Source organism: Primulina tabacum, chromosome 3, assembly GCF_025594145.1.
Source record: "Primulina tabacum isolate GXHZ01 chromosome 3, ASM2559414v2, whole genome shotgun sequence".
Taxonomy (NCBI): domain Eukaryota; kingdom Viridiplantae; phylum Streptophyta; class Magnoliopsida; order Lamiales; family Gesneriaceae; genus Primulina; species Primulina tabacum.
Window position 1 is genome coordinate 8,326,592 of NC_134552.1, and position 13,117 is coordinate 8,339,708.

General features: G+C 28.8%; 1 pseudogene; it reads right to left on the reverse strand.

Annotated features, from left to right (window-relative positions):
- Positions 1 to 180: 180 nt before the first annotated feature.
- LOC142538361 (fatty acid amide hydrolase-like) lies at positions 181 to 12,135 on the reverse strand (annotated as a pseudogene).
- Positions 12,136 to 13,117: the final 982 nt, after the last annotated feature.

The window sequence follows — 13,117 nt, forward strand, 5'->3', positions numbered from 1 at the left end:
CCTTCATAGTTATTCAGCATCAAAAGCCTCTTTTTACACAAATATTTAAATATACCTGCATGCAACATGCAAAAAACTAAAAACTATAAACTGCGACGTAAGAACGAAAAAAAAGGCAAATTTAAAGAACCGACCATCTATATTTTAATTGATGGTATCGTGGCAGAGTGATTAATTACATATTTTATTGATGAACGACAATTTGGCAGTAACCGGATATTTGTGAATGGATGGATCCCAAGCAAAGTAATTGTGTGATTTCAATTCCCTTTCAACATATCGTAATACTGCAATGGTTTCTTCTTAGTTGTAGAACAAAGTTCCTGAAACATGGAAAGTTCTATAAGCATAATATTATATGGAGGCAATGAAATGCTTTCTTGTTGTAGTCGGATGAGGAGTTCATCATTAGGGGGCAAACGTGCCATTATCGTTGAGCTCTGACTAACTAGCATATTGGCTATTAATTGTGATCGAGCGGATAGATATATCCGGATTCGAAAACAACGCAGCCTTTGCGAATATCTAAAAAAACCGAATTATTGATCATGTTTTTTAAATTATATATATATTCAGGCTCGTCCATAATGGCTTGAATAGCTCAAGGTTGACTTGAACTTGATCAACCCTCGGCTTGGTTGCACACATTGTTGATCATCCTCATCAGGATTGCAGTTTTATCTATTGAAAACTGCCTTCAAAGTCAGTTTTTTTAAAGAAAAATTACGGATGTTGTGATGATGTTTTGAATGAGAGTATTAAAGGAAAAAATACCTCAACTGCAGCAGCTAAATGCAGAATAGAAGCTTCACACCATGGACGGCCAATTAGTTGTAGGCCGATGGGAAGACCTTGCTTATCGTACCCAACCTGGTTAGTCAAAATTTTGGGAGCAAAAGGAGGAAAATAGAAGCAGAAAGTTAGAAGGTATAGAGTGAAAGGTAAATTAAAGCCAGCGTTTATATTCTTCGTTTCTAAAAGGGATTCAGATATACACTTATAAGCGGACTTCACTTTTAGACCAATGGGACATCATGAAGTAGGGAGGATGGAGCAAGCAGAATTGCCTAAAATCTTCAAATTTTATGTTAGTTGTACAAAATGTAACTTTGCACCTAAAATATCGACAGTTAACTAATTAGTCAGCATTCCATAATCAGCCGGCATGTCAAGACATCACCAAAAACTAGAGCAAACTGAAAAACTTTTTAATACAATTTACACAAAACCTATCTGATAAGACTTATATAAACCTGTTGGAATTGTAATTTTAAAAGGGTAACAACATTCTATTTTATCACCATCCTTCAGAGCCCAATGTTAAAATCATCTCTCTTTATATATTTTTAATTCTTAAATATCATCCCTCCAGCAATTTTCAGAGATAGAAATTACAGTAATGCCGGTCCTTGAATATTATTTAAAATTCCTCCGCTCCAGAATTTAAACAATAATTTCAAATCCTTCTTGTTTTTGGATATGTAAATATTTTGGCAACAATGTCATGACAGAGAGCGATTATAGCACTTACTGGAACAGATATTGCTGGAAGCCCAAGAAGATTAGCTAATGTGACAAACCGCATTAGATTTTCTGGTGGATGAAGAAATTCATTAGCAGACACAATTATACTTCAATAATTGCTATCAAATACATTTGTTGAGATCTACAGGCATAATTAGTGAAAGGTTAAAATTAGCTCATCGGTCATATTATGCTTAAAGAGATGATATACGATGTGGTCAAGATAGGTAAATGAATGAATACACAAGAAGGCGTTGAACTTGAAATGAACATATTAGAGAAAAGTTTGATGACTGTGCTTGAAATAAACCAGAGTTGAACATTAATGTTTTTCAGAGACAACATGACAGAGGGAGATAGTACACTAAAAGAAGATGGACCTGATGATAAACTTAGCCAGAACTTCAACACGAGTTAAGTGATTGGGAGATTGTGGAGAAGAGAGATCCAACCCCAAGAAATTTGGACTGAAGTTTGTCGACTATGCATAACCAAATAGCACCAGAATCAATATTTTTCGGTTGATACCAATACTTATTCTCTACTGACATAGTGAGAGACATAGAATCTTGATGCTTAGAAACTTGGAGAAACAGTTAGCAGTAAATAGTTAAATTTATAAGATGTTGGATGCAATAATTGTCCTTGCGATTGAACAGTGATAGTTAAGCTGCTGTGCGGTTTAAAAGATTTTAGTTGCACTATTACCACCAGCTATAGCTTTTGGTAAAGCGTCAAGCGCTTGGTCCAATAATTGGTATCAAAGTCAAGATCACAGGTTCGATTCTCATTGATTGCAAGGAGTGCAATTATTGGGAGAGAGTCCCTGCTGGAAGAGCGATCGAACCGTGGTCCTTGAGCTGTTGTGCAGTTTAAAAGATTTGAGTTACACCATCACCACTAGCTATAGCTTTTGGTAAAGCGACAAGCACTCGGACATTGGTGAAAAAAAATATATAAAATTTAGGGACAAATTTGGGAGGGCATTGGTGGAAAAAATATATAAAATTTATGGACAAATTCGAGATATTGAATTTGTAATGTATTGATTATTTATTTAACTATGCATTATTTGTATTAATTGCATGGGCATTGGTGGAAAAATCTATAAAATTTATGGGCAAAATTGGGATATTGAATTTGTAATGTATTGATTATTTATTTAATTGATGCATTTATTTTTTTGAACTCATTAAACACATGAGGATCATAGTGTTTTTATTTTTTTAATAGAAAATTGTAAAATAAGAAATTTTGAAAATAATATTATATAGAAATTGAATAGATATTTGATAATAAAAAATACATTAGAGAAATAATATTTTCTTCGTACATAATTCTTAGAAAAAATATTAAAAGAATAGATTTTTATTAAAATTTAGGGACAAATTTGAGATATTGAATTTGTAATGTATTGATTATTTATCTAAATATGCATTGTTTGTATTAATTGTATGGGCATTTGTGGTTGTATTAATTGTATGGGCATTGATGAAAAAATATATAAAATTTAAGGACAAATTTGGGAGGGCATTGGTGGAAAAAATATATAAAATTTGGGATATTGAATTTGTAATGTATTGATTATTTATTTAACTATGCATTATTTTTATTAATTGCATGGACATTAATGGAAAAATCTATAAAATTTAGGGACAAATTTGGGATATTGAATTTTTAATGTATTGATTATTTATTTAATTGATGCATTTATTTTTTTGAACTCATTAAACAAATGAGAATCCTAGTGTTTTTATATTTTTTTAATAGAAAATTGTAAAATAAGAAATTTTGAAAATAATATTAAATAGAAATTGAATAGATATTTGATAATAAAAAATACATTAGAGAAATAATATTTTCTTCATACATAATTCTTAGAAAAAATATTAAAATAATAGATTTTTATTAAAATTTAGGGACAAATCTGAGATATTGAATTTGTAATGTATTTATTATTTATTTAAATATGCATTGTTTGTATTAATTGCATGAGCATTGATGGAAAAATATATAAAATTTAGGGATAAATTTGGATATTGAATTTGTAATTATTGATTATTTATTTAATTAATGCATTTATTTTTTGAACTCATTATACACACGAGGATCATAGTGTTTTTATTTTTTTAATAGAAAATTGTAAAATAAGAAATTTTGAAAAAAAGATTACATAGAAATTAAATAGATATTTGATAATAAAAAATAAATTCGAAAAATAATATTTTCTTCCTACATAATTCTTAGAAAAAATATTTAAAAAATAGATTTTTTTTATAAAAAAACATATTTTTCATAAAAAAATATTAAAAGAATATATATTTAAATATTATACTTATAAAAATGTAAAAAGAATAACAAAATTTTTCATTGTAAATTTTCTACTATTCCTATAAATTATGTGTTGTAAGATTAATTGCAAAGAATAACAATGTTTTTCATTTTAAATTTTCTACTATTCCCATAAATTGTGCGAAATTTTTTACACAGTCATTAAATACATTAGGTCATAATAGTGTTTTTATTTTTTAATAGAAAATTGCAACATAAGAAATTTAAAAATAATGTTACATACAAATTGAATAGATATTTGATAATAAAAATACATTAGAGAAATAACATTTTCTTGATACATAATTCTTAGAAAAAATATTAAAAGAATAATTTTTTAATTTTAAAAATAATCATTAAAAATATTAAAAGAATATATATTTAATTATTATACTTATAAAAGTGTAAAAAGAATAACAAAGTTTTTCATTGTAAATTTTCTACTATCTCCTTAAATTGTGTGTCGTTAGATTAATTGCATGGAAATTTTCTACACAATTTATAGAAAATTTACTCATTAAAAATGAATATATGTTTGATACTAAAAATATTTTTTTATTTATATACCTACAAAAGTGTAGATCATTGGCCATGTTTTTCAATTGTCAAAAGATAAAAATGACTTTCTCATCAATACAAATCCAAAAATTCAATAAAGATATATATGTAAATTTCTAATTTTTGTAAGTGTAAAAATGAAATATCAAAATTTTTTATTTATTCCACCTAATATATAATTAATTAGTAGCCTAATTATTCCACATAATATATAATTAATAGTTTAACAAATGCTAATGAATTGTCACTATAATATACATTGATTGTAGTAATTTATATCACTTCAAGAATAAAATGTAACTCCTATATAGTTTTTAATTAATTTATTCGTCTAATATGACAAAAGACTAAACCCAGATAAATAAATAAAAATGATTCAAATTATTTTTTTAAAAATCCAATTTTAAATTTTATTAAATAATTAATATTTACGTGCGATCGCACGTGCTTGTTACTAGTAATAATAAATGCATCTTTAGCAGACCTATCACCGGGATAATGGATTATTGTAACCCACCCCATAAAATTGACAATTACGGCTGACCTGAGACATTGAGCTGCAACATAGTCCGATGCTGTGAAGGACCGAAAAAGTGCTAGGTTCGTCCGTGTATCATTTGTAAACTTCGCACTTTTACTAAAGAAAAACAATTATTCATTCAGATATCTGTTTACTATCACCGAGATATTTCGCTTACATACATACATTGAACTTTCTGAAGTAAACATACATGGTAAATAGAAAAAGGAACATACCCATCTTCAAAATCAGGATTCAACCCACACAGTACTTCGGACCCAACTGAAACAATATGGGCATTGCGCATCTCATGAAGCTCTGGAATTACAATCTCCAATGTCTTTTGCAGAAAGAGAAAACCCACTCAAAGCAGGAAAAGTTTAAGTGGCAGCCACCAACAAATATCTAATTTGGGATATGATGTAGTGTTCTTATAAAAATCTCTAAAATTTGGAATTCACCAGAGCAAAGGAATTGAACAATCATGAGAAAAGAGCTGCATGCACAACTTGCACCCATGTGTTTCAGTTAAACGATTTATCACGTCCTCGCACTTTTCGGTAATATCAGTCAAGAAAACATCATTAAACCACTGCAGTGAGGACATTATACTGGTTAAAAGACCTTTGAGTGGGTTGGTCGTAAGGTTTCTAGTACAAGAAGCAAGTGAACACCTCAGTATACTTCCCCAACTTTAGTGATCCCAGAAAGTTTGAACTTTCGTGCGAAGATAAGATAGGTACATGGGGGATTGACTGCAAAAGGACAAAATTCATTTAATTTCATCACCAAAATAAAATTCTCGTAACATTACAGATTTGATTTGATTCTCTCAATTTTTTTTTTTACAGATTTGATCATAGTAGCAAGTTTGAAGAATGTCAGTCAGCAGTACAAGGTTAGAAAATGAGATATTGCAGCATCATGCTCAGAGATGAATTGAGAAAAGTAAAAAAAAAAAAACAAAAGTCATTCTCAAGCAATTACAGGTTTCAAAGCAATTCTATCTGCAGCTGAGGATCCCAAAATTGCCGAATACCTGAAAGTGATCAGTACATATATTAGGATCTGTCAGTTTCCCAGTAATACAAAACTAAGGTCAAGTATTCAACAAGAGCGCATGTAAAATTAGCGCTTGAATGGAGACAATAATAACACAAGAATTTATGAATTTACTTATCCAGAAGCAAACAAGTAACAAGGTAAAATTTAAATGTTCTGCCTAATGTCATTCCAGCAACACTCAGATTAAGTGTATCGTGATTCAAGGAATTGGGCAGAATAAAACTGCCCCGTAAAATAGTTATCTTCCGAAACAGCAGAAATAATATAATGATGATAGGCTAGATCCATGATAAACTCCTAGTGAGGACGTACACCGAGCAGGTCAACAAGTGGATTGAAGGAATATATTTACCGGAATAGGTTAAAAAAGTCGCCCCATTAGGACTAAAGATCAACTCTTTTTTTGCATGCAGCACTCGTCTAGATGATACTTTTTCATTAACTTTACAGTAAACAACTAGTAGCTTAGATTAGTATTTCCTTCTCTACAGCCTTGAGTGGATTCTATGCACGTTTACCATTAACACTTTGGTGGTTAATCAACAGAGAGAAAAACCACAATTTAATTAAAAAATAATGACTGGATGGAACCAATTGTCTGTATTTGTGAAATGTTACAACAAAGTATTCACTCATACCAAGATGGTAGAAACCTATATTTCAAGAAAATCAAGGTATGATTACTTACACAAGTATCGCATCCTCGACAGTAGTTGTGATGGGTCCAATAATCCCCACTGTCCCCGAATCACATATAGATCTGTCAAATCATTGGAAGACTCAAAAGTGAATGTTATGATATAAAAAATGTGTATTTTCCATTAAATCTATATCCCTATAAAAATGTGGATCACCCATTTGTTTTCCAATTGTGAAAAGACATAAATGTCTTCTTTGTTAATATGAATTCAAAAAATCATATAAGGATATATATGTAAAATTGTAACAAATGCTAATAAATTATCATTACAACATACATTGATTGTAGTATTTTATACCATTTCAATAATAAAATATAATCTATATACCTATAAAAGTGTGGATAACTCATTTGTTTTCCAATTGTGAAAAGACATAAATATCTTTTTTGTTAATATGAATTCAAAATATCATATAAGGATATATATGTAAAATTGTAACAAATGCTAATAAATTATCATTACAACATACATTGATTGTAGTAATTTATACCATTTCAATAATAAAATATAACTCCTATATTAATTTTAACAAATACTTGATCTTTATACTACATTTAAATGTTTATTTTTTTAATTCTCTCTCTACATTTTTTTAATGATTTTATTATAATTTTGTAATTATATTTTTATTGCAATTTCTAATTAAGTAATAAATAAATTATAGTATTACAAGAAGATATATAAAAAAATTTAACTATATGTCCAATTGTAGAATAACATGATAAATATAAAATAATATGATAATGTGAAGTTTAATACTAACATATTTTATGGGTTTTTAAACAAAGAATTGAAAGTAAATAGTTTAATAAATTTATTAGAAGAATTTATATCAATAATTATGAATGTCAATATGTTAATAATATCATAAAATATGAAGCTCTTGGAAAAATTTGGAGAGTTTGACTATAGTAAGAAAAGTAAAAATTTTAGTAGCACTTTTATAAAAGATTATACATACGACAAATTTATAAATTCAGTACACAAAAATTTGGTGATATTTGAAATATCTACTCCTATAGAAGTATGGATGATAGACAAAGTTTTGAATAGATATTCGATAATAAAAAATACATTAGAGAAATAATATTTTCTTCATACATAATTCTTACAAAAATATTAAAAGAATAGATTTTTTAATAAATCTATATATTTTCCATTAAAAATATTAAAATAATATATATTTAACTATTATACTTATAAAAGTGTAAAAAGAATAATAAAATTTTTTATTGTAAATTTTCTACTATTCTCATAAATTTTGTGTTATTAGATTAATTGCATGAAAACTTTTCTACATAATCATTAAATACATGAAGATCATAATAATGTTTTTATTTTTTAATAGAAAATTGCAACATAAGAAACTTTGAAAATAATGTTACATAAAAATTGAATAAATAATTGATAATAAAAATATATTAGAGAAATAACATTTTCTTGATACATGATTCTTAGAAAAATATTAAATGAATAGTTTAATTAAAAAAAATAATTAAAAATATTAAAAGATTATATATTTAATTATTATACTTATAAAAGTGTAAAAAGAATAACAAAATTTTTCATTGTAAATTTTCTACTATTCCATAAATTATGTGTTGTTAGATTAATTGCATTAAAATTTTCTACACGATCATTAAATACATGAAGATCATAATAGACGTTTTTATTTTTTAATAGAAAATTGCAACATAAGAAACTTTGAAAATAATTTTACATAAAAATTGAATTGATATTTGATAATAAAAATACATTAGAGAAATAACATTTTCTTGATACATAATTCTTAGAAAAAATATTAACAGAATATATTTTTTAATTTTAAAAATAATTAAAAATATTAAAAAACTATATATTTAATTATTATACTTATAAAAGTGTAAAAAAATTAACAAGATTTTTCATTGTTAAAAGCAAATATTTTTTAAAAAGTTTATTCACCACATCTAAATTCTTTCCTGATCTCAACAATATACAATCACTAAACACATAAAAATACGTAATATATATATATATATATATATATATATAATTGTAATTGATGGCTTAATGAAAAATATAAATTATATACTTTTTAAAAAATTATTCATTAACTAATGTATATGAAAATTAATTTATCTATGATATATAATTCTAAAGCAAAAGATAAAAAAGTTTTGTAGGAGGATAAATAATATTTAAATTGAATAATATATGTTATATTTTATTATCAATATTATTATTTCATTAGTTTTGATAATATTTTGATGAGTTGGTTACAAATATTTTAAATTGATAATTATTTGTTCTTAGTGTGCTTCACTTATATAAATTATTATTTATGCATTTATAAAATCCATAATTTGGTTGATTTTTAGGTTATTATACCTTATACGTGGTGCTTAGATATATATATTTTCAAAATTTGTTTCATTTCAATTCGTTCTATATATTATGGCTCATTATAATTTATTATATAACATAAAATCAATTGCTTGAATTTTAATTCGAGAAATGATTTTGAAAGTAAGGTATATAAGTTCTTAATTAATTTATTCGTCTAATATGACAAAAGACTAAACCAATATAAATAAAAAAAATGATTCAAATTATTTTTTTAAAAAAATCAAATTTTAATTTTTTCAATTAGTACTGTCCCAGTATGTGTCAGGATATAGCCGTCAATTTGAAAAGGACTTTTTTGTGGTCTGACAAAATTAACTGAAGTGCCATTCTTCATTATGAAAGTGAATAAGTACTACCTATGAAAATATGATGTTCACAAGCTTACCCTGTCATACTGGTCCTTCCATACGTCGATTTCAGTCCCACAGCACCACATAAAGATGATGGAATTCGAACAGAACCTGTAATTTTTAAATCGAAATAAATAGAATCATTGTCATTTTTGAAAAACTAAAAGCAGTGCAATTGGACAACCTCCTCCATCTGTTCCTAATGCAGCTGAACATAATCCAGCGGCTACAATTGCCGCAGGTCCTGAGGATGATCCACCCGTATATCTTTCAGGAGCATGTGGATTTCTTGCGGTCCTGCATGCCAAAGTCCTGTTGTAACTATGTTTCAAATATCAAAGACTAGTGAACAGTACATAGAAAATGTTATACTCATGTATGCTCCTGGAGAATTCTAAAACTCGCAGGAGACAAATAAATGTATTGTTCAGAAGTTACAGAAATAAAAAAATTCAAGATTGAAAAGTGGTCTCATTTTCAGGTGGACAGACTTAATATTCTTTAATCAACAAACTGGCAGTGACCTCACCATCTGTGAAGTTTAATCACTAGCAAAGGCTTATAAACCAGATTTTAACAAGAAAAATCAAATACTTATATTGAATTAAAATTTTAAAGATTCATAATTACAGTGTTTTAAAGATTCGTAATCAAAGGCATGCATTTTATTCACAAATTGCTATTTGAACGAGGTATATTGTTTATTGCACTATATGCCACAAGAAATACATTGTTTAGGCCATTTGAACATTCTGGCATCTAGAGATAGACTTTCCATTGATGAGAGGCAGTTATATGTAACATACCCATAATTTGGATTGTTTCCTGACGTGCCCAGACCCAGTTCATGCATATTCGCCTTTCCAACCAAAATCACACCGCAGCTACAGTAGTTTTGCAACAGAGTCTGCATCCTCTTCAACAGGACGAATTTCGTGAAAGAAGGTTGTTCCACCTGCTTGTCATGGAGCACTTGCCACTTACTCATGGCTTAAAAGGACGATCAACAAATGCAATTTAAATAAGTACCATTAGAAGGATAGGGGCAGCAATCGATATCATCCTTAATGGCCATAAAAATACCATCAAGGATCGACAATGGATTCCCTGCACATTCCATTAAGATAGGAACTAATATTGTGCCATCATCGGTTAAATAAACAATACACAAGAGGAATAAAAATTGATATAACTGGGACATGCTTATTTTTACCTTCCTCAAACCTTCTGGTAGAAGCTGCTGCCTGTTTTCTTATATTCCCAGGGTCATAGGAAATCAACAATGGAGTGGGAGGCTTCTTATTTTTGAACTCATCTATCGCCAAGATGAAGCGCTCTGCAACCTGAAACACAAAATTGAAAATGCAAATCGATGATAATCAGATAGAGGAAAAGACAATTCCAAAATGTACTTACAATAGATGGGGATGTGAGCATAGATCTGTATGCATATGCGTAATCACGAATATTCCAATAGCGGAAAGGTTCAGAAGAATCCGAAGTCCAACTCTTAGCAGGATCATATTCTGGAAGACACTGCAAGGCCAATTCAACTCTCTCTTCAGGCTTTCCATCTTCTTCCAGACGAATAACTTCAGTTTCTGGTTCTGAATTCAAGTCCAACAATAAAATCTTTAGCCATTTGCAATATTGTTGGCTAAGGTAGATAATGTTTTTAATGATAGAGCTCCTTCTTCCAGTACAAAAACTATACGATAAAGTAACCTAAATATACCAAGAGAAGGTACAAAATAATCCGTCGCCTAAGCATCACAGCAAACATAGCAGAGTCTTATTCTTCAGTTTCTTTTCTTTTAATTCCTTGCGTATTTCCACACCAAAAAGTATCTCCCAGTGAAGTTACTTCGTTAACATAATAGGGAAGTATAAAAATGGAGTCACAAAGCATCACAAGAGAAAATAAAAATAAACCTTGAGGAGGAAACTCAGGTTTAAACATAGGAGCCTCTGGTATCACAGTATTCCTCAGCATCTGTTTATACAAGGATCAATTTCAATATTGAGCTCTACATACATGATACGTCCATTGTAAATCAAAGAGAAGCTCAGTCTCAAAAACCAAAACTGCGATGATATACGAATTTCGATGTCATTAAAAAAACACACACACACACAAAAACACCCTGACCTCAACCGCTTTATTCTTCTTCTTAAAATAAGATATAATCAGTGGACCAATTATGGACGACTCAACCACTTCAACAAATAACTGGAGCCAAAATCCAGTCAAATACGGCGCTGCACCGAAAAGCGGCAATCACTAAAACGGCAAGGAATTAAATCAAATATTCCATTCAATCAGAGCTGGAACACTCCACAACCAACATACCTTCAATTCTCTCATTCTGATATTTCACCGTAGCCAAGTCAACTTCATCCGCCGGTAGCATCACCTTCTTCTTCACCATTTTCCTTGCCAAAAATGGGCCAAATCTACCAAAACAACGAAAGAAACAAAATTAATATAAAATAATATATATATCGATCAAGTCTCTGAATCAGAATTCCGATAAACACACATTTTGCAGTTCACAGAACTTCAGGAATCAACCTTCCTCGGTTGTTAGAAGAAGAGTTCAAAGTGCGCACGAAATTATATACAGCGCCGGCGAGGAGAATGGAGATGAATTAACTATGAATGTGACGAGCGGGTGAAGAGGACCAGTCGTTGGGAGCAATAAAGGGTAACGGTACACAAGTGGGTGATCTGAGCGAGTAGCGTAAGTTATAAGTGGGCCGCGAGTAGCTTTCTATGCAGATAAAATAAACTATTTCTCCAATGATTTTGCCGTCCGTTTCCTTTGAACTTTACAGTCTCAGCCTACACAAGTCGTGCCGCCATTTTTAAATAAATGGCAAAAACAATTAATAAACTATACTTTAAAAAAAAAAAATAACGGCGCTCCATCCATATATACTAGTTTTTCTACACACGCGATACGTATGTGTACAATTTTTTTTATCATTATAGATGGACTAAAGTGAAATTTAACAAATTATGGAGGACTAAATTGATATTTGAATGGTTGAAATAAAAAAAATAAAATTGTGCGTTGAAATTTAAAAAACAAAAAAAACAAAACAAAAGTGTAATATTAGTATCATATAAGTGTAAAATTGGTGTCCTCTCTAGGTAGTTATTATCATGTTCTCACACTTAATAATATAGTATAGATTTTTGGTAAATAACTTTGTACTACTTATTTTTTAAAATCTACTACAGTTAATATTATTGAATTATATAACATGATCTATATTGAATTTAAATTTCATACATAGAGACAAATCAAGAAATTTGAAATTCATCGATTTAATATATATAACATGATCTATATTGAATTTGAAATTCACTTTGAATTTCGTTCATCGAGACAAATCAAAAAATTTGTAATTCATTTATTTACTGGTTACTTGAACTCCAATGTTGAGAATGAATAATGGAGTCAATGAGATTATTTAAAAGTAATTTATGACTAGTATTGATGAGATGATGTTGAGTCTTAGTTGGGAAGTACGTAATCAAATCAATCAAATCAATCAATTTATTAATTATAGGCTAGAAAGTTCCCATCGCCTAGTTTAGGGCTTTAGGCTGTATTCACATTTTTTTTTATGATAGGTAAAATAAGTATAAATTATCTAGCTAGGGTGTACACGTT